The sequence below is a fragment of the Oncorhynchus kisutch genome, linkage group LG28 (assembly GCF_002021735.2).
Source record: "Oncorhynchus kisutch isolate 150728-3 linkage group LG28, Okis_V2, whole genome shotgun sequence".
Taxonomy (NCBI): domain Eukaryota; kingdom Metazoa; phylum Chordata; class Actinopteri; order Salmoniformes; family Salmonidae; genus Oncorhynchus; species Oncorhynchus kisutch.
The window spans coordinates 49259452-49280132 of NC_034201.2; the positions used below are offsets into that span (position 1 = coordinate 49259452).

At 44.2% G+C, this 20681-nt stretch overlaps 1 pseudogene; it reads left to right on the forward strand.

Moving 5' to 3' along the window:
• Positions 1–20681, forward strand: part of LOC109881527 (neurobeachin-like) — a 266536-nt pseudogene that overhangs the window by 198521 nt on the left and 47334 nt on the right.

Genomic DNA, 20681 nt, shown 5'->3' on the forward strand with positions numbered 1-20681 from the left:
GATTGAGTATTGCTCTGTTCAGGTAGACTGTGATTTTGCTGTGATCTGATAGGGGTGTCAGTGGGCTGACTGTGAACGCTCTGAGAGACTCTGGGTTGAGGTCAGTGATAAAGTAGTCTACAGTACTACTGCCAAGAGATGAGCTGTAGGTGTACCTACCATAGGAGTCCCCTCGAAGCCTACCATTGACTATGTACATACCCAGCATGCAACAGAGCTGCAGGAGTTGTGACCCGGTTTTGTTGGTTATGTTATCGTAGTTGTCTCTCCTCTCTCTCTTTCCTTCCCTCTCTCTCTCTCTGAACTCTAATGCATGATGTATGTATTCATTATAGTGTGCTTATAATGCATTATGAAGAGGATATTGATAGGAAGTGTTACCAAGTTGTCTTCGCACTTCTCTTCTTCGACACCACGTTTACAGAAACAATGATAACAACATAGACAGGTACAATGAACCTTCTAGAGTAACATAGACTGGTACAATGAACCTTCTAGAGTAACAGACTGGTACAATGAACCTTCTAGAGTAACATAGACTGGTACAATGAACCTTCTAGAGTAACATAGACTGGTACAATGAACCTTCTAGAGTAACATAGACAGGTACAATGAACCTTCTAGAGTAACAGACTGGTACAATGAACCTTCTAGAGTAACATAGACTGGTACAATGAACCTTCTAGAGTAACATAGACTGGTACAATGAACCTTCTAGAGTAACATAGACTGGTACAATGAACCTTCTAGAGTAACATAGACTGGTACAATGAACCTTCTAGAGTAACATAGACAGGTACAATGAACCTTCTAGAGTAACATAGACAGGTACAATGAACCTTCTAGAGTAACATAGACTGGTACAATGAACCTTCTAGAGTAACATAGACTGGTACAATGAACCTTCTAGAGTAACATAGACTGGTACAATGAACCTTCTAGAGTAACATAGACAGGTACAATGAACCTTCTAGAGTAACATAGACTGGTACAATGAACCTTCTAGAGTAACATAGACTGGTACAATGAACCTTCTAGAGTAACATAGACTGGTACAATGAACCTTCTAGAGTAACATAGACTGGTACAATGAACCTTCTAGAGTAACATAGACAGGTACAATGAACCTTCTAGAGTAACATAGACTGGTACAATGAACCTTCTAGAGTAACATAGACTGGTACAATGAACCTTCTAGAGTAACATAGACTGGTACAATGAACCTTCTAGAGTAACATAGACTGGTACAATGAACCTTCTAGAGTAACATAGACAGGTACAATGAACCTTCTAGAGTAACATAGACAGGTACAATGAACCTTCTAGAGTAACATAGACTGGTACAATGAACCTTCTAGAGTAACATAGACTGGTACAATGAACCTTCTAGAGTAACATAGACTGGTACAATGAACCTTCTAGAGTAACATAGACTGGTACAATGAACCTTCTAGAGTAACATAGACTGGTACAATGAACCTTCTAGAGTAACATAGACAGGTACAATGAACCTTCTAGAGTAACATAGACAGGTACAATGAACCTTCTAGAGTAACATAGACAGGTACAATGAACCTTCTAGAGTAACAGACAGGTACAATGAACCTTCTAGAGTAACAGACAGGTACAATGAACCTTCTAGAGTAACAGACTGGTACAATGAACCTTCTAGAGTAACATATAATTTGTGGACCCACCATTTGGGAAACGTGTGCAGCTCAACTCATGAGGTAATTCTACATTCATTGTCCACTTTATGTTTTTAAATGAGTGTTTTAAGTCTCAGAGCTTACCGTCAGTCAGTCCCCCACAGATGCAACACTAAGCAACCAATGATGAGGGCCGTTTATTGATTGACAATTCTGATGGGCTATCAGACGGGTGTCTGGTTACAGACCCGCCCTTTTTGACAGCGTGAACTGTTGTGTCTGCTGCGGTGTCAATGAGGATGAATCGGCAATTTTCCAAATGTGATTCTCATGCGCTTCGCCACCGTTTGTCTCTTCCAAACAGGCACAATGATTCATGAAATACATGAACATGAACAACTATGTCCTCCCTCTCTACTGTCTTTTACTATATTATCCAACCATGTCCTCTCTCTCTACTGTCTTTTACTATATTATCCAACCATGTCCTCCCTCTCTACTGTCTTTTACTATATTATCCAACCATGTCCTCTCTCTCTACTGTCTTTTACTATATCATCCAACCATGTCCTCTCTCTCTACTGTCTTTTACTATATCATCCAACCATGTCCTCTCTCTCTACTGTCTTTTACTATATTATCCAACCATGTCCTCCCTCTCTACTGTCTTTTACTATATCATCCAACCATGTCCTCTCTCTCTACTGTCTTTTACTATATCATCCAACCATGTCCTCTCTCTCTGCTGACTTGGTCTTTGAGGACCAAGCACCACTTGGAAAACACCGATATCCCAAACAAGGTGTGGCAGGGCCCGTAGATAACATGCAGAAGTAGAAACATAATGATTCTCACCTCTGACTTTTGTTCTTCAGCTTTGTCCTCTGGGGGTATGAGTGGTTTTCCACTAGTTGTTCAAGATTACAGTTGAGATGTTCTTGTCCTTTTAGGGGTCCACTCCTCTCATCCTCCTCTCCTCTCTTCTCCAGTCCTCTCCTTTCCCAAACTCCTCTTCTCTCCTCTCTTCTCCTCTCCAGTCCTCTCCTTTCCCAACCTCCTCCTCTCCTCTCTTCTCCAGTCCTCTCCTTTCCCAAACTCCTCTTCTCTCCTCTCTTCTCCTCTCCAGACCTCTCCTTTCCAAACCTCCTCTTCTCTTCTCCTCTCCAGTCCTCTCCTTTCCCAACCTCCTCTTCTCTTCTCCTCTCCAGTCCTCTCCTTTCACAACCTCCTCTTCTCTCTTCTCTTCTCCTCTCCTTTCTTCTTTCTATCCATTTCCTCCTGACTTTTCTGCTGTCCCATCCTCTTCTCCTTATGTTGTCTCTGTCCTGTCCACCTTTCTTCTCCTCAACTCTCTTCCTATGACATCCTCCTCTCTCTCTCATCGTCTCCTCTACACTTCTCACTTTCCTTTATCTCTCATCTCCTCCTCCCCTCTTCCCTCCTTTCCTCTACTCTCCTCCCCCTCTCTGCCCTCTCATCTCCTCCCCCCCCCCTCTCCTGTCCTCTCCTCTACCTGTCAGTGTGTCTAGTATTACCCAGGGCTCCAGCCTTGTCTTCCATTAGGGGCCCATGGGACAGAACCCTAGCCCGGATATTGATCCCTGGGATGGGGAAGTGAACCTGAGACGCTCCCCTGAGTTCTCCAGACCCATCCCGGCCATGGAGATAATGTATCTCTCTCTCTCTCACTATCTCACTATCTCTCTCTCTCTCTCTCTCTCTCTCTCTCAATTCAATTCAATTCAAGGGCTTTATTGGCATGGGAAACATGTGTTAACATTGCCAAAGCAAGTGAGGTAGACAACATACAAAGTGAATATATAAAGTGCAAAACAACAAAAATGAACAGTAAACATTACACATACAGAAGTTTCAAAACAGTAAAGACATTACAAATGTCATATTATATATATATACAGTGTTCTAACAATGTACAAATGGCTAAAGGACACAAGATAAAATAAATAAGCATAAATATGGGTTGTGTTTACAATGGTGTTTGTTCTTCACTGGTTGCCCTTTTCTCGTGGCAACAGGTCACAAATCTTGCTGCTGTGATGGCACACTGTGGAATTTCACCCAGTAGATATGGGAGTTTTTCAAAATTGGATTTGTTTTCGAATTCTTTGTGGATCTGTGTAATCTGAGGGAAATATGTCTCTCTAATATGGTCATACATTGGGCAGGAGGTTAGGAAGTGCAGCTCAGTTTCCACCTCATTTTGTGGGCAGTGAGCACATAGCCTGTCTTCTCTTGAGAGCCATGTCTGCCTACGGCGGCCTTTCTCAATAGCAAGGCTATGCTCACTGAGTCTGTACATAGTCAAGGCTTTCCTTAATTTTGGGTCAGTCACAGTGGTCAGGTATTCTGCCGCTGTGTACTCTCTGTGTAGGGCCAAATAGCATTCTAGTTTGCTCTGTTTTTTTGTTAATTCTTTCCAATGTGTTAAGTAGTTATCTTTTTGTTTTCTCATGATTTGGTTGGGTCTAATTGTGCTGCTGTCCTGGGGCTCTGTAGTGTGTGTTTGTGTTTGTGAACAGAGCCCCAGGACCAGCTTGCTTAGGGGCCTCTTCTCCAGGTTCATCTCTCTGTAGGTGATGGCTTTGTTATGGAAGGTTTGTGAATCGCTTCCTTTTAGGTGGTTGTAGAATTTAACAGCTCTTTTCTGGATTTTGATAATTAGTGGGTATCGGCCTAATTCTGCTCTGCATGCATTATTTGGTGTTCTACGTTGTACACGGAGGATATTTTTGCAGAATTCTGCGTGCAGAGTCTCAATTTGGTGTTTGTCCCATTTTGTGAAGTCTTGGTTGGTGAGCGGACCCCAGACCTCACAACCATAAAGGGCAATGGGCTCTATGACTGATTCAAGTATTTTTAGCCAAATCCTAATTGGTATGTTGAAATTTATGTTTCTTTTGATGGCATAGAATGCCCTTCTTGCCTTGTCTCTCAGATCGTTCACAGCTTTGTGGAAGTTACCTGTGGTGCTGATGTTTAGGCCAAGGTATGTATAGTTTTTTGTGTGCTCTAGGGCAACAGTGTCTAGATGGAATTTGTATTTGTGGTCCTGGTGACTGGACCTTTTTTGGAACACCATTATTTTGGTCTTACTGAGATTTACTGTCAGGGCCCAGGTCTGACAGAATCTGTGCATAAGATCTAGGTGCTGCTGTAGGCCCTCCTTGGTTGGTGACAGAAGCACCAGATCATCAGCAAACAGCAGACATTTGACTTCGGATTCTAGCAGGGGGAGGCCGGGTGCTGCAGACTTTTCTAGTGCCCTCGCCAATTCGTTGATATATATGTTGAAGAGGGTGGGGCTTAAGCTGCATCCCTGTCTAACCCCACGACCCTGTGTGAAGAAATGTGTGTGTTTTTTGCCAATTTTAACCGCACACTTGTTGTTTGTGTACATGGATTTTATAATGTCGTATGTTTTACCCCCAACACCGCTTTCCATCAGTTTGTATAGCAGACCCTCATGCCAGATTGAGTCGAAGGCTTTTTTGAAATCAACAAAGCATGAGAAGACTTTGCCTTTGTTTTGTTTGATTGTCAATTAGGGTGTGCAGGGTGAATACGTGGTCTGTTGTACGGTAATTTGGTAAAAAGCCAATTTGACATTTGCTCAGTACATTGTTTTCATTGAGGAAATGTACGAGTCTGCTGTTAATAATAATGCAGAGGATTTTCCCGAGGTTACTGTTGACACATATTCCACGGTAGTTATTGGGGTCAAATTTGTCTCCACTTTTGTGGATTGGGGTGATCAGTCCTTGGTTCCAAATATTGGGGAAGATGCCAGAGCTAAGTATGATGTTAAAGAGTTTTAGTATAGCCAATTGGAATTTGTTGTCTGTATATTTGATCATTTCATTGAGGATACCATCAACACCACAGGCCTTTTTGGGTTGGAGGGTTTTTATTTTGTCCTGTAACTCTTTCAATGTAATTGGAGAATCCAGTGGGTTCTGGTAGTCTTTAATAGTTGATTCTAAAATCTGTGTTTGATCATGTATATGTTTTTGCTCTTTATTCTTTGTTATAGAGCCAAAAAGATAGGAGAAGTGGTTTACCCATACATCTCCATTTTGGATAGATAATTCTTCGTGTTGTTGTTTGTTTAGTGTTTTCCAATTTTCCCAGAAGTGGTTAGAGTCTATGGATTCTTCAATTGCATTGAGCTGATTTCTGACATGCTGTTCCTTCTTTTTCCGTAGTGTATTTCTGTATTGTTTTAGTGATTCACCATAGTGAAGGCGTAGACTCAGGTTTTCCGGGTCTCTATGTTTTTGGTTGGACAGGTTTCTCAATTTCTTTCTTAGATTTTTGCATTCTTCATCAAACCATTTGTCATTATTGTTAATTTTCTTCGGTTTTCTATTTGAGATTTTTAGATTTGATAGGGAAGCTGAGAGGTCAAATATACTGTTAAGATTTTCTACTGCCAAGTTTACACCTTCACTATTACAGTGGAACGTTTTACCCAGGAAATTGTCTAAGAGGGATTGAATTTGTTGTTGCCTAATTGTTTTTTGGTAGGTTTCCAAACTGCATTCCTTCCATCTATAGCATTTCTTAATGTTACTCAGTTCCTTTGGCTTTGATGCCTCATGATTGAGTATTGCTCTGTTTAAGTAGACTGTGATTTTGCTGTGGTCTGATAGGGGTGTCAGTGGGCTGACTGTGAACGCTCTGAGAGACTCTGGGTTGAGGTCAGTGATAAAGTAGTCTACAGTACTACTGCCAAGAGATGAGCTATAGGTGTACCTACCATAGGAGTCCCCTCGAAGCCTACCGTTGACTATGTACATACCCAGCGTGCGACAGAGCTGCAGGAGTTGTGACCCGTTTTTGTTGGTTATGTTGTCATAGTTGTGCCTAGGGGGGCATATGGGGGAGGGAATGCTGTCAGCTCCAGGCAGGTGTTTGTCCCCCTGTGTGCTGAGGGTGTCAGGTTCTTGTCTCTCTCTCTCTCTCTCTCTCTCTCTCTCTCTCTCTCTCTCTCTCTCTCTCTCTCACTATCTCTCACTATCTCTCACTATCTCTCACTCTCTCTCACTCTCTCTCTCACTCTCTCTCTCTCTCTCTCTCTTTCTCCCTCTATCATGGGTTTCAACTGGCTTCGATTAAGCTCAGCTTAAGCTGCAGTCTGCATCCTGTATACTGCCTGGGAAAATGTGTCTGATGATCACTGGTCACATGATAGAGAGGGTTCGGTTGTGATATTGGGTATTTGAGTATTCAACTGAAATTAATCACAACTAGGGCTTTTGCGGTGACCATATTACCATCACAAAATGTCAGTCACAAAATCCAGGCCAATAGGCTTCTCCTATTGGCTGATGGTCATTAGTCTACCAAACTTGTTAACTGCCTGATACCCAGTACTCTATTGTCCATCTAATCACTCTGACATCAATAGAACATGAACAACTATGTCCTCTCTCTCTACTGTCTTTTACTATATTATCCAACCATGTCCTCTCTCTCTACTGTCTTTTACTATATTATCCAACCATGTCCTCCCTCTCTACTGTCTTTTACTATATTATCCAACCATGTCCTCTCTGTCTACTGTCTTTTACTATATCATCCAACCATGTCCTCTCTCTCTACTGTCTTTTACTATATCATCCAACCATGTCCTCTCTCTCTACTGTATATAGCCTCCACATTGACTCTGTACCGGTACCCCCTGTATATAGCCTCCACATTGACTCTGTACCGGTACCCCCCTGTATATAGCCTCCACATTGACTCTGTACAGGTACCCCCTGTATATAGCCTCCACATTAACTCTGTACCGGTACCCCCCTGTATATAGCCTCCACATTGACTCTGTACCGTAACACCCTGTATATAGCCCCCCTGTATATAGCCTCCACATTGACTCTGTACCGTAACACCCTGTATATAGCCTCCACATTGACTCGGTACCGTAATACCCTGTATATAACCTCCACATTGACTCTGTACCGTAATACCCTGTATATAGCCTCCACATTGACTCTGTACCGTAATACCCTGTATATAGCCTCCACATTGACCCTGTATATAGCCTCCACATTGACTCTGTACCGGTACCCCCTGTATATAGCCTCCACATTGACTCTGTACCGTAATACCCTGTATATAGCCTCCACATTGACTCTGTACCGTAATACCCTGTATATAGCCTCCACATTGACTCGGTACCGTAATACCCTGTATATAACCTCCACATTGACTCTGTACCGGTACCCCCTGTATATAGCCTCCACATTGACTCTGTACCGGTACCCCCTGTATATAGCCTCCACATTGACTCTGTACCGTAATACCCTGTATATAGCCTCCACGTTGACTCTGTACCAGTACCCCCTGTATATAGCCTCCACATTGACTCTGTACCGGTACCCCCTGTATATAGCCTCCACATTGACTCTGTACCGGTACCCCCTGTATATAGCCTCCACATTGACTCTGTACCGTAATACCCTGTATATAGCCTCCACATTGACTCTGTACCGGTACCCCCTGTATATAGCCTCCACATTGACTCTGTACCGGTACCCCCTGTATATAGCCTCCACATTGACTCTGTACCGGTACCCCCTGTATATAGCCTCCACATTGACTCTGTACCGTAATACCCTGTATATAGCCTCCACATTGACTCTGTACCGGTACCCCCTGTATATAGCCTCCACATTGACTCTGTACCGGTACCCCCTGTATATTGCCTCCACATTGACTCTGTACCGTAATACCCTGTATATAGCCTCCACGTTGACTCTGTACCAGTACCCCCTGTATATAGCCTCCACATTGACTCTGTACCGGTACCCCCTGTATATAGCCTCCACATTGACTCTGTACCGGTACCCCCTGTATATAGCCTCCACATTGACTCTGTACCGTAATACCCTGTATAAAGCCTCCACATTGACTCTGTACCAGTACCCCCTGTATATAGCCTCCACATTGACTCTGTACCGGTACCCCCTGTATATAGCCTCCACATTGACTCTGTACCGGTACCCCCTGTATATAGCCTCCACATTGACTCTGTACCATAATACCCTGTATATAGCCTCCACATTGACTCTGTACCATAATACCCTGTATATAGCCTCCACATTGACTCTGTACCGGTACCCCCTGTATATAGCCTCCACATTGACTCTGTACCAGTACCCCCTGTATATAGCCTCCACATTGACTCTGTACCATAATAGCCTGTATATAGCCTCCACATTGACTCTGTACCGGTACCCCCTGTATATAGCCTCCACATTGACTCCTGTACCATAATACCCTGTATATAGCCTCCACATTGACTCTGTACTGGTACCCCCTGTATATAGCCTACACATTGACTCTGTACTGTAACACCCTGTATATAGCCTCCACATTGACTCTGTACCATAACCCCCTGTATATAGCCTCCACATTGACTCTGTACTGTAATACCCTGTATATAGCCTCCACATTGACTCTGTACCGTAATACCCTGTATATAGCCTCCACATTGACTCGGTACCGTAATACCCTGTATATAACCTCCACATTGACTCTGTACCGTAATACCCTGTATATAGCCTCCACATTGACTCTGTACCGTAACACCCTGTATATAGCCTCCACATTGACTCTGTACCGTAATACCCTGTATATAGCCTCCACATTGACTCTGTACCGTAACACCCTGTATATAGCCTCCACATTGACTCTGTACCGTAATACCCTGTATATAGCCTCCACATTGACTCTGTACTGGTACCCCCTGTATATAGCCTACACATTGACTCTGTACTGTAACACCCTGTATATAGCCTCCACATTGACTCTGTACCATAACCCCCTGTATATAGCCTCCACATTGACTCTGTACCGTAATACCCTGTATATAGCCTCCACATTGACTCTGTACCGTAATACCCTGTATATAGCCTCCACATTGACCCTGTATATAGCCTCCACATTGACTCTGTACCGTAACACCCTGTATATAGCCTCGTTATTCTTATTGTGTTACTTTTTATTTTAGTTTACTAAATATTAAATATTTTCTTCTTCTTGACTGTTGGTTAAGAGCTTGTAAGAAAAGCATTACACTTGTTGTATTCACGTGACAAATCAAATTTGATTTTGATTTGATGGCCTCTATTAAAAAGTGGAGGATCAGCTTTCTCTAGACTAGGCTATACTACTACTACTATATTTTTTTCTTAACTTTTCTTTTTTATTAAGCACATCAAGCAGCTTCTCTTTACCTTTACTTTAGGAATGAAAATAATCACGGGGAAAAGCCTCCTTATAGTATTTTTTGCTCCTGTTTCGATACTAAATCTAAACAAATGTCACACATATTATTGAATCAAGATTACATCAAGAATAGTCTGATGGGTGAATTAAAATGTGTTTTATTTATTTATTTTACCTTTGTTTAACCAGGTAGGCTAGTTGAGAACACCTTTATTTAACCAGGTAGGCTAGTTGAGAACACCTTTATTTAACCAGGTAGGCTAGTTGAGAACACCTTTATTTAACCAGGTAGGCTAGTTGAGAACACCTTTATTTAACCAGGTAGGCTAGTTGAGAACACCTTTATTTAACCAGGTAGGCTAGTTGAGAACACCTTTATTTAACCAGGTAGGCTAGTTGAGAACACCTTTATTTAACCAGGGAGGCTGGTTGAGAACACCTTTATTTAACCAGGTAGGCTAGTTGAGAACACCTTTATTTAACCAGGTAGGCTAGTTGAGAACACCTTTATTTAACCAGGTAGGCTAGTTGAGAACACCTTTATTTAACCAGGTAGGCAAGTTGAGAACACCTTTATTTAACCAGGTAGGCTAGTTGAGAACACCTTTATTTAACCAGGTAGGCTAGTTGAGAACACCTTTATTTAACCAGGTAGGCAAGTTGAGAACACCTTTATTTAACCAGGTAGGCTAGTTGAGAACACCTTTATTTAACCAGGTAGGCAAGTTGAGAACAAGTTCTCATTTACAACTGTGACCTGGCCAAGATAAAGCAAAGCAGTGCAACATAAACAACACAGAGTAACACATGGAATAAACAAACATACAGTCAATAATACAATAGAAAACTCTATATACAGTGAGTGCAAATGAGGTAAGATAAGAGAGGTAAGGCAATAAAAAGGCCACGGTGGCAAAGTAAATACAATATACCAATTAAATACACTGGAATTGTAGATTTGCAGTAGGTGAATGTGCAAAGGTAGAGATACTAGGGTGCAAAGGAGCAAAATAAATAAATACAGTAGGGGAAGAGGTAGTTGGATGGGCTATTTACAGATGGGTTATGTACAGGTGCAGTAATCTGTGAGCTGCTCTGACAGTGTTTCCAGTTTAAGAGATTTTTGTAGTTCGTTCCAGTCATTGGCAGCAGAGAACTGGAAGGAGAGGCGTCCAAAAGAGGAATTGGCTTTGGGGGTGACCAGTGAATTACAGTGGGGCAAAAAAGTATTTAGTCAGCCACCAATTGTGCAAGTTCTCCCACTTAAAAAGATGATGGGAGGCCTGTAATTTTCATTATAGGTACACTTCAACTATGACAAACAAAATGAGGAGAAAATTAGAAGAAAAAATCCAGAAAATCACATTGTAGGATTTTCAATGAATTTATTGTGGTCTTTTGTGTCTCCCATTTCCTAATAATAATAATAATAATAATCTCCCACATCTTGTTGGCTGAAGAAAAGTATAATGTGGCCCGTTTTTCCAATATCTTCAATTATGCACCTCGGAATTGGATAAGGGACGCTCGCAGTTGCGTCCCCGAAGTGTCTATCTTCACTTGTAGTGAGAAAGACTCTATCACGTGATGGAGAGCCATGTGAGTTAGAGGTGCTTCAGAGCAGCACAGCACTCAGGAAGAAGGGCACAACAGCCACTGGCCACAAAAGACACGGAAGGTCCATTACGTTACACGAAGGGGATGCTGCCGGGATATCAAGGCAAAATTGTGAATGAGAGAATGATGAAGTGTGTACAAACAAAGCAGAGCTCATGCTTTTTCAGGTGACTTTAGTCAAATCATCATTAGAGTCTCATCACCGTACATTGTATTAAATCTAAACATATAGACCAACATTTATAGAACAACTAAAGATACAGTAATAATCTAAATGAAGGAGGACCTGCGTCTTTGTTAACCCCTCAACACAGAATGGACGCATGTTCGCCCTCCCTCAAATCGTTTTTTATTCAGGTTTGTTCTATTGTATTCTTCATAATATAAAATAATGCCACGGAATTCTAAGTAATTCTTGTCTGCTAAATGAACTGGTGGAGACCACAGCCATATGATGTAGCCAGATCAGGACCTAACATGAGGACAGGACCTAACATGAGGACAGGACCTAACATGAGGACAGGACCTAACATGAGGACAGGACCTAACATGAGGACAGGACCTAACATGAGGACAGGACCTAACATGAGGACAGGACCTAACATGAGGACAACTCAGAGTATGTTATTCTGTTCTTCTGAAATAGACTACATTTTCTCCATATCATGTTTCTTTAGACCTGTCTAAAATAAACAATGGATTTATTGTGATGGTGTAGACTATATTACATGGATTTATTGTGATGGTGTAGACTATATTACATGGATTTATTGTGATGGTGTAGACTATATTACATCGATTTATTGTGAAGGTGTAGACTATATTACATGGATTTATTGTGATGGTGTAGGTAGACTATATTACATGGATTTTTTGTGATGGTGTAGACTATATTACATGGATTTATTGTGATGGTGTAGACTATATTACATGGATTTATTGTGATGGTGTAGACTATATTACATGGATTTATTGTGATGGTGTAGACTATATTACATGGGTTTATTGTGATGGTGTAGACTATATTACATGGGTTTATTGTGATAGTGGTCCGTAGTGGTCAGTGGTGGTCCATAGTGACTGTAGTGTCCATAGTGGTCCGTAGTGACTGTAGTGTCCATAGTTGTCCGTGGTGGTCTGTAGTGGTCCGTGGTGGTCCGTGGTGTTCCACGGTGGTCCGTAGTGGTCGGTAGTGTTCAGTGATGGTCCGTGGTGGTCCGTGGTGGTCCGTAGTGACTATAGTGTCCATCGTGGTCCGTGGTGTTCCACGGTGGTCCGTGGTGGTCGGTAGTTTTCAGTGGTGGTCGGTGGTGGTTAGAAGTGGTTAATAGTGGTCCGTAGTGGTCAGTGATGGTCCATAGTGACTGTAGTGTCCATAGTGGTCCGTGGTGGTCTGTAGTGGTCCGTGGTGGTCCGTAGTGGGCGGTAGTGTTCAGTGATGGTCCGTAGTTGTCCTTAGTGGTCCTTGGTGGTCAGTAGTGGTTAGTAGTTGTCGGTAGTGTTCAGTGGTGGTTGGTGGTGGTTAGAAGTGGTTAATAGTGGTCCTTGGTGGTCCGTAGTGGGTAGTAGTGGTCCTTGGTGGTTAGTAGTTGTCGGTAGTGTTCAGTGGTGGTTAGAAGTTGTTAATAGTGGTCCTTAGTGGTCCGTAGTGATCCGTAGTGGTCCATAGTGACTGTAGTGTCCATAGTGGTCTGTAGTGGTCCATGGTGGGCCGTGGTGGTACGTGGTGGTCCGTAGTGGCCTGTGATGGTCCGTAGTGGCCTGTGGTGGTCCGTGGTGGTCCATGGGGGTTAATAGTGGTCCGTGGTGTTCCGTGGTGGTCTGTGGTGGTCCGTGGTGGTCCGTGGGGGTTATTAGTGGTCCGTGGTGGTCTGTGGTGGTCTGTGGTGGTCCGTGGTGGTCCGTGGTGGTCCGTAGTGGTCCGTGGTGGCCCGTAGTGGTCTGTGGTGGTCCTTGGTGTTCGTGGGGGTTAGTAGTGGTCCGTGGTGGTCCGTAGTGGTCTGTGGTGGTCCTTGGTGTTCGTGGGGGTTAGTAGTGGTCCGTGGTGGTCCATAGTGGTCCGTAGTGGTCCATAGTGGTCCGTAGTGGTCTGTGGTGGTCCATAGTGGTCCGTAGTGGTCTGTGGTGGTCCGTAGTGGTCTGTGGTGGTCCATAGTGGTCCGTGGGGGTTAGTAGTGGTCTGTAGTTGTCCGTGTGTGACCTTGTGTCTGTGTTGTGTTTCCAGGAGTGGCAGAACTCAATCCAGAAGAATGCCGGTCTGGCCTTCATCGAGCTCATTAATGAGGGAAGGTAATCAATCACCTATCACATTGATCTATCTATATTATACTGCTTAATCTATTATCACCATCAGGAATTGTATGCTCATGTCTGTGTTGCAGATATCACATTACGTATTGCACAGCTATAAGGAGTTTCTCTTTCCCTCACCCCACCACTGTCTCTCTCTCTCACCCTCTCTGTCTTCCTCCCTCACCCCCCCCACTCTGTCCCTCCCTCACCCCTCCCACTCTCTCCCTCCCTCACCCCTCCCACTCTCTCTCTACTCACCCTTTCACTCTTCTCTCTCCCTCCCTCCCTCACCCATCCCACTCTGTCTCTTCTCTCTCCCTCCCTCACCCCTCCCACTCTCTCCCTCCCTCACCCCTCCCACTCTCTCTCTCCTCACCCTTTCACTCTTCTCTCTCCCTCCCTCCCTCACCCATCCCACTCTGTCTCTTCTCTCTCCCTCCCTCCCTCACCCATCCCACTCTGTCTCTTCTCTCTCCCTCCCTCACCCCTCCCACTCTCTCTCTCTCCTCACCCTTTCTCTCTTTCCCTCCCTCCCTCACCCATCCCACTCTTTCTCTCTTTCCCTCGCTCACCCCCCCAATCTGTCCATCTTTCTCCCCTTCTGTTCCACCTCTCTTCCCTCTCTCACCTCAGACTGCTGTGCCATGCTATGAAGGACCATATTGTGCGTGTGGCCAACGAGGCAGAGTTTATCCTGAACAGACAGAGAGCTGAAGACGTACACAAACACGCTGAGTTTGAGGTGAACACAGAGAGATTGTCTGACTGTATGTCTCTGACTGTATGTCTCTGACTGTCTGTCTCTGACTGTATGTCTCTGACTCTATGACTGTATGTCTCTGTCTTTATGTCTCTGTCTGTATGTCTCTGACTGTATGTCTCTGACTGTCTGACTGTATGTCTCTGACTGTCTGTCTGAATGTCTCTGACTGTCTGTCTCTGACTGTCTGTCTGAATGTGTCTGACTGTATGTCTCTGACTGTATGTCTCTGACTGTCTGTCTGTATGTCTGACTGTCTGTCTGTATGTCTCTGACTGTCTGACTGTCTGTCTGTATGTCTCTGACTGTCTGACTGTATGTCTCTGACTGTCTGACTGTATGTCTCTGACTCTCTGACTGTCTGTCTGTCTGTCTCTGACTGTCTGTCTGTATGTCTCCGACTGTCTGTCTGTATGTCTCTGACTGTATGTCTGTATGTCTCTGACTGTCTGACTGTATGTCTCTGACTGTCTGTCTGAATGTCTCTGACTGTCTGTCTGAATGTGTCTGGCTGTATGTCTCTGACTGTATGTCTCTGACTGTCTGTCTGTATGTCTCTGACTGTCTGTCTGACTGTATGTCTCTGACTGTATGTATGTATGCCTCTGACTGTCTGTCTGTATGTCTCCGACTGTCTGTCTGTATGTCTCTGACTGTATGTCTGTATGTCTCTGACTGTCTGACTGTATGTCTCTGACTGTCTGTCTGAATGTCTCTGACTGTCTGTCTGAATGTGTCTGGCTGTATGTCTCTGACTGTATGTCTCTGACTGTCTGTCTGTATGTCTCTGACTGTCTGTCTGACTGTATGTCTCTGACTGTATGTCTGTATGCCTCTGACTGTATGTCTGTATGTCTCTGACTGTCTGTCTGAATGTCTCTGACTGTCTGTCTCTGTCTGTCTGAATGTGTCTGGCTGTATGTCTCTGACTGTATGTCTCTGACTGTCTGTCTGTATGTCTCTGACTGTATGTCTGTATGTCTCTGACTGTCTGTCTGTATGTCTCTGACTGTCTGACTGTATGTCTCGGACTGTCTGACTGTCTGACTGTATGTCTCTGACTGTATGTCTGTATGCCTCTGACTGTATGTCTGTATGTCTCTGACTGTATGTCTGTCTGTCTCTGACTGTATGTCTGTTTGTCTCTGACTGTCTGTCTCTGACTGTATGTCTGTATGTCTCTGACTGTCTGTCTCTGACTGAAATTCTGACTGTCTGTCTCTGACTGTATTTCTGACTGTCTGTCTCTGACTGTCTGTCTCTGACTGTATTTCTGACTGTATGTCTCTGACTGTCTATCTCTGACTGTCTGTCTCTGACTGTATGTTTCTGACTGTCTGTCTGTCTGTCTCTGACTGTCTGTCTCTGACTGTCTGTCTGTATGTCTCTGACTGTCTGACTGTATGTCTCTGACTGTCTGACTGTATATATCTGACTGTCTGTCTGTCTGTCTCTGACTGTCTGTCTGTATGTCTCTGACTGTCTGACTGTATGTCTCTGACTGTCTGACTGTATGTCTCTGACTGTCTGACTGTATATATCTGACTGTCTGTCTGTCTGTCTGCCTCTGACTGTCTGTCTGTATGTCTCTGACTATCTGTCTGTCTGTCTTTGACTGTATGTATGTATGTCTCTGACTGTCTGTCTCTGACTGTATGTCTGTATGTCTCTGACTGTCTGTCTCTGACTGTCTGTCTCTGACTGTATGTCTCTGTCTGTCTCTGACTGTATTTCTGACTGTCTGACTGTATGTCTCTGAATGTCTGTCTCTGTCTGTATGTCTCTGACTGTATGTCTCTGACTGTATGTCTCTGTCTGTCTGACTGTCTGTCTCTGACTGTATTTCTGACTGTCTGTCTCTGACTGTATTTCTGACTGTCTGACTGTATGTCTCTGACTGTCTGTCTCTGACTGTATGTCTCTAACTGTCTGTCTCTGACTGTATGTCTCTAACTGTATGTCTCTAACTATATGTCTCTGACTGTATGTCTCTAACTATATGTCTCTGACTGTATGTCCCTGTCTGTATCTCATATCTCAATTTCTCTCTCTTTTTTCTTTCCCACCTCTACCCCCCCCCTTCCTTTCTTTCTCCCTCTACCACCTCTACCCCCCCCCCCCCCCAGTCTAACTGTGCCCAGTACGCTGCTGACAGGAGGGAGGAGGAGAAGATGTGTGATCACCTGATCAGCGCTGCCAAGCACAGGGACCATGTGACCGCCAACCAATTGAAACAGAAGATACTCAACATCCTGACCAATAAGCACGGGGCATGGGGCACGATGTCACAGAGGTGAGAGGTAGTGGGAAGGTCAGAGATGAAACACACACAGGGATAGGTTGGAAGGATGTCACTGTGATGTCGAGGGTTATGTTAGGTTCGCTTTGAGACAGGAAGACTGGAAAACAGGAAGTGTCTGTCTTCTTGCTCAGACACACATGTTTTGATTGATAACATAACATGAAGACTAGGAGGAGGAGCTAACGGTCTCACTAAATCACAGCACACAGCCATAACATGAAGACTAGGAGGAGGAGCTAACGGTCTCACTAAATCACAGCACACAGCCATAACATGAAGACTAGTAGGAGGAGCTAACGGTCTCACTAAATCACAGCACACAGCCATAACATGAAGACTAGGAGGAGGAGCTAACGGTCTCACTAAATCACAGCAACAGCCATAACATGAAGACTAGGAGGAGGAGCTAACGGTCTCACTAAATCACAGCACACAGCCATAACATGAAGACTAGGAGGAGGAGCTAACGGTCTCACTAAATCACAGCAACAGCCATAACATGAAGACTAGGAGGAGGAGCTAACGGTCTCACTAAATCACAGCACACAGCCATAACATGAAGACTAGGAGGAGGAGCTAACGGTCTCACTAAATCACAGCACACAGCCATAACATGAAGACTAGGAGGAGGAGCTAACGGTCTCACTAAATCACAGCACACAGCCATAACATGAAGACTAGGAGGAGGAGCTAACGGTCTCACTAAATCACAGCACACAGCCATAACATGAAGACTAGGAGGAGGAGCTAACGGTCTCACTAAATCACAGCACACAGCCATAACATGAAGACTAGGAGGAGGAGCTAACGGTCTCACTAAATCACAGCACACAGCCATAACATGAAGACTAGGAGGAGGAGCTAACGGTCTCACTAAATCACAGCACACAGCCATAACATGAAGACTAGGAGGAGGAGCTAACGGTATCACTAAATCACAGCACACAGCCATAGCATGAAGACTAGGAGGAGGAGCTAACGATCTCACTAAATCACAGCACACAGCCATAACATGAAGACTAGGAGGAGGAGCTAACGGTCTCACTAAATCACAGCACACAGCCATAACATGAAGACTAGGAGGAGGAGCTAACGGTCTCACTAAATCACAGCACACAGCCATAACATGAAGACTAGGAGGAGGAGCTAACGGTCTCACTAAATCACAGCACACAGCCATAACATGAAGACTAGGAGGAGGAGCTAACGGTCTCACTAAATCACAGCAACAGCCATAACATGAAGACTAGGAGGAGGAGCTAACGGTCTCACTAAATCACAGCACACAGCCATAGCATGAAGACTAGGAGGAGGAGCTAACGATCTCACTAAATCACAGCACACAGCCATAACATGAAGACTAGGAGGAGGAGCTAACGGTCTCACTAAATCACAGCACACAGCCATAACATGAAGACTAGGAGGAGGAGGTAACGGTCTCACTAAATCACAGCACACAGCCATAACATGAAGACTAGGAGGAGGAGCTAACGGTCTCACTAAATCACAGCACACAGCCATAACATGAAGACTAGGAGGAGGAGCTAACGGTCTCACTAAATCACAGCAACAGCCATAACATGAAGACTAGGAGGAGGAGCTAACGGTCTCACTAAATCACAGCACACAGCCATAACATGAAGACTAGGAGGAGGAGCTAACGGTCTCACTAAATCACAGCAACAGCCATAACATGAAGACTAGGAGGAGGAGCTAACGGTCTCACTAAATCACAGCACACAGCCATAACATGAAGACTAGGAGGAGGAGCTAACGGTCTCACTAAATCACAGCACACAGCCATAACATGAAGACTAGGAGGAGGAGCTAACGGTCTCACTAAATCACAGCACACAGCCATAACATGAAGACTAGGAGGAGGAGCTAACGGTCTCACTAAATCACAGCACACAGCCATAACATGAAGACTAGGAGGAGGAGCTAACGGTCTCACTAAATCACAGCACACAGCCATAACATGAAGACTAGGAGGAGGAGCTAACGGTCTCACTAAATTACAGCACACAGCCATAACATGAAGACTAGGAGGAGGAGCTAACGGTCTCACTAAATCACAGCACACAGCCATAACATGAAGACTAGGAGGAGGAGCTAACGGTCTCACTAAATCACAGCACACAGCCATAACATGAAGACTAGGAGGAGGAGCTAACGGTCTCACTAAATCACAGCACACAGCCATAACATGAAGACTAGGAGGAGGAGCTAACGGTCTCACTAAATCACAGCACACAGCCATAACATGAAGACTAGGAGGAGGAGCTAACGGTCTCACTAAATCACAGCACACAGCCATAACATGAAGACTAGGAGGAGGAGCTAACGGTCTCACTAAATCACAGCACACAGCCATAACATGAAGACTAGGAGGAGGAGCTAACGGTCTCACTAAATCACAGCACACAGCCATAACATGAAGACTAGGAGGAGGAGCTAACGGTCTCACTAAATCACAGCACACAGCCATAACATGAAGACTAGGAGGAGGAGCTAACGGTCTCACTAAATCACAGCACACAGCCATAACATGAAGACTAGGAGGACGGTCTCACTAAATCACAGCACACAGCCATAACATGAAGACTAGGAGGAGGAGCTAACGGTCTCACTAAATCACAGCACACAGCCATAACATGAAGACTAGGAGGAGGAGCTAACGGTCTCACTAAATCACAGCACACAGCCATAACATGAAGACTAGGAGGAGGAGCTAACGGTCTCACTAAATCACAGCACACAGCCATAACATGAAGACTAGGAGGAGGAGCTAACGGTCTCACTAAATCACAGCACACAGCCATAACATGAAGACTAGGAGGAGGAGCTAACGGTCTCACTAAATCACAGCAACAGCCATAACATGAAGACTAGGAGGAGGAGCTAACGGTCTCACTAAATCACAGCACACAGCCATAACATGAAGACTAGGAGGACGGTCTCACTAAATCACAGCACACAGCCATAACATGAAGACTAGGAGGAGGAGCTAACGGTCTCACTAAATCACAGCACACAGCCATAACATGAAGACTAGGAGGAGGAGCTAACGGTCTCACTAAATCACAGCACACAGCCATAACATGAAGACTAGGAGGAGGAGCTAACGGTCTCACTAAATCACAGCACACAGCCATAACATGAAGACTAGGAGGAGGAGCTAAAGTGACCTTTTATGTCTATTCATCTGAACATGTCTTTATTGAGCCTTGTGCTCCTCCCCCTTTCTCTCTCTCAGCCAATTACATGAGCTGCTTTAACTTATTTACTAACCTCTTCTATTACCTCAGCCAATTACACGACTTCTGGCGTCTGGACTACTGGGAGGACGACCTGAGGAGGAGGCGGAGATTCGTACGAAACCCCTTTGGCTCCACCCACCTTGATGTGTCACTTAAAGCCCTGGAGGACTATGGTCAGTCACCTATCCCAGAATACACTGCAAGTTAGTTAGTTACTTGACCATTTTTAAACAGTAGCATCATGTGCCATTTGGTATCAGCTACAGTTGAAGTCATAAGTTTACATACACTTAGGTTGGAGTCATTAAAACAATTTTTTTCAATAACTCCACAAAGTTCTTGTTAATTAACAAATTATGGTTTTGGCAAGTTGGTTAGGACATCTACTTTGTGCATGACACAAGTCATTTTTTCAACATTTGTTTACAGACAGATTATTTCACTTATATTTCACTGTATCACAATTCCAGTGGGTCAGAAGTTTACATACACTAAGTTGACTGTGCCTTTAAACAGCTTGGAAAATTCCAGAAAACGATGTCATGGCT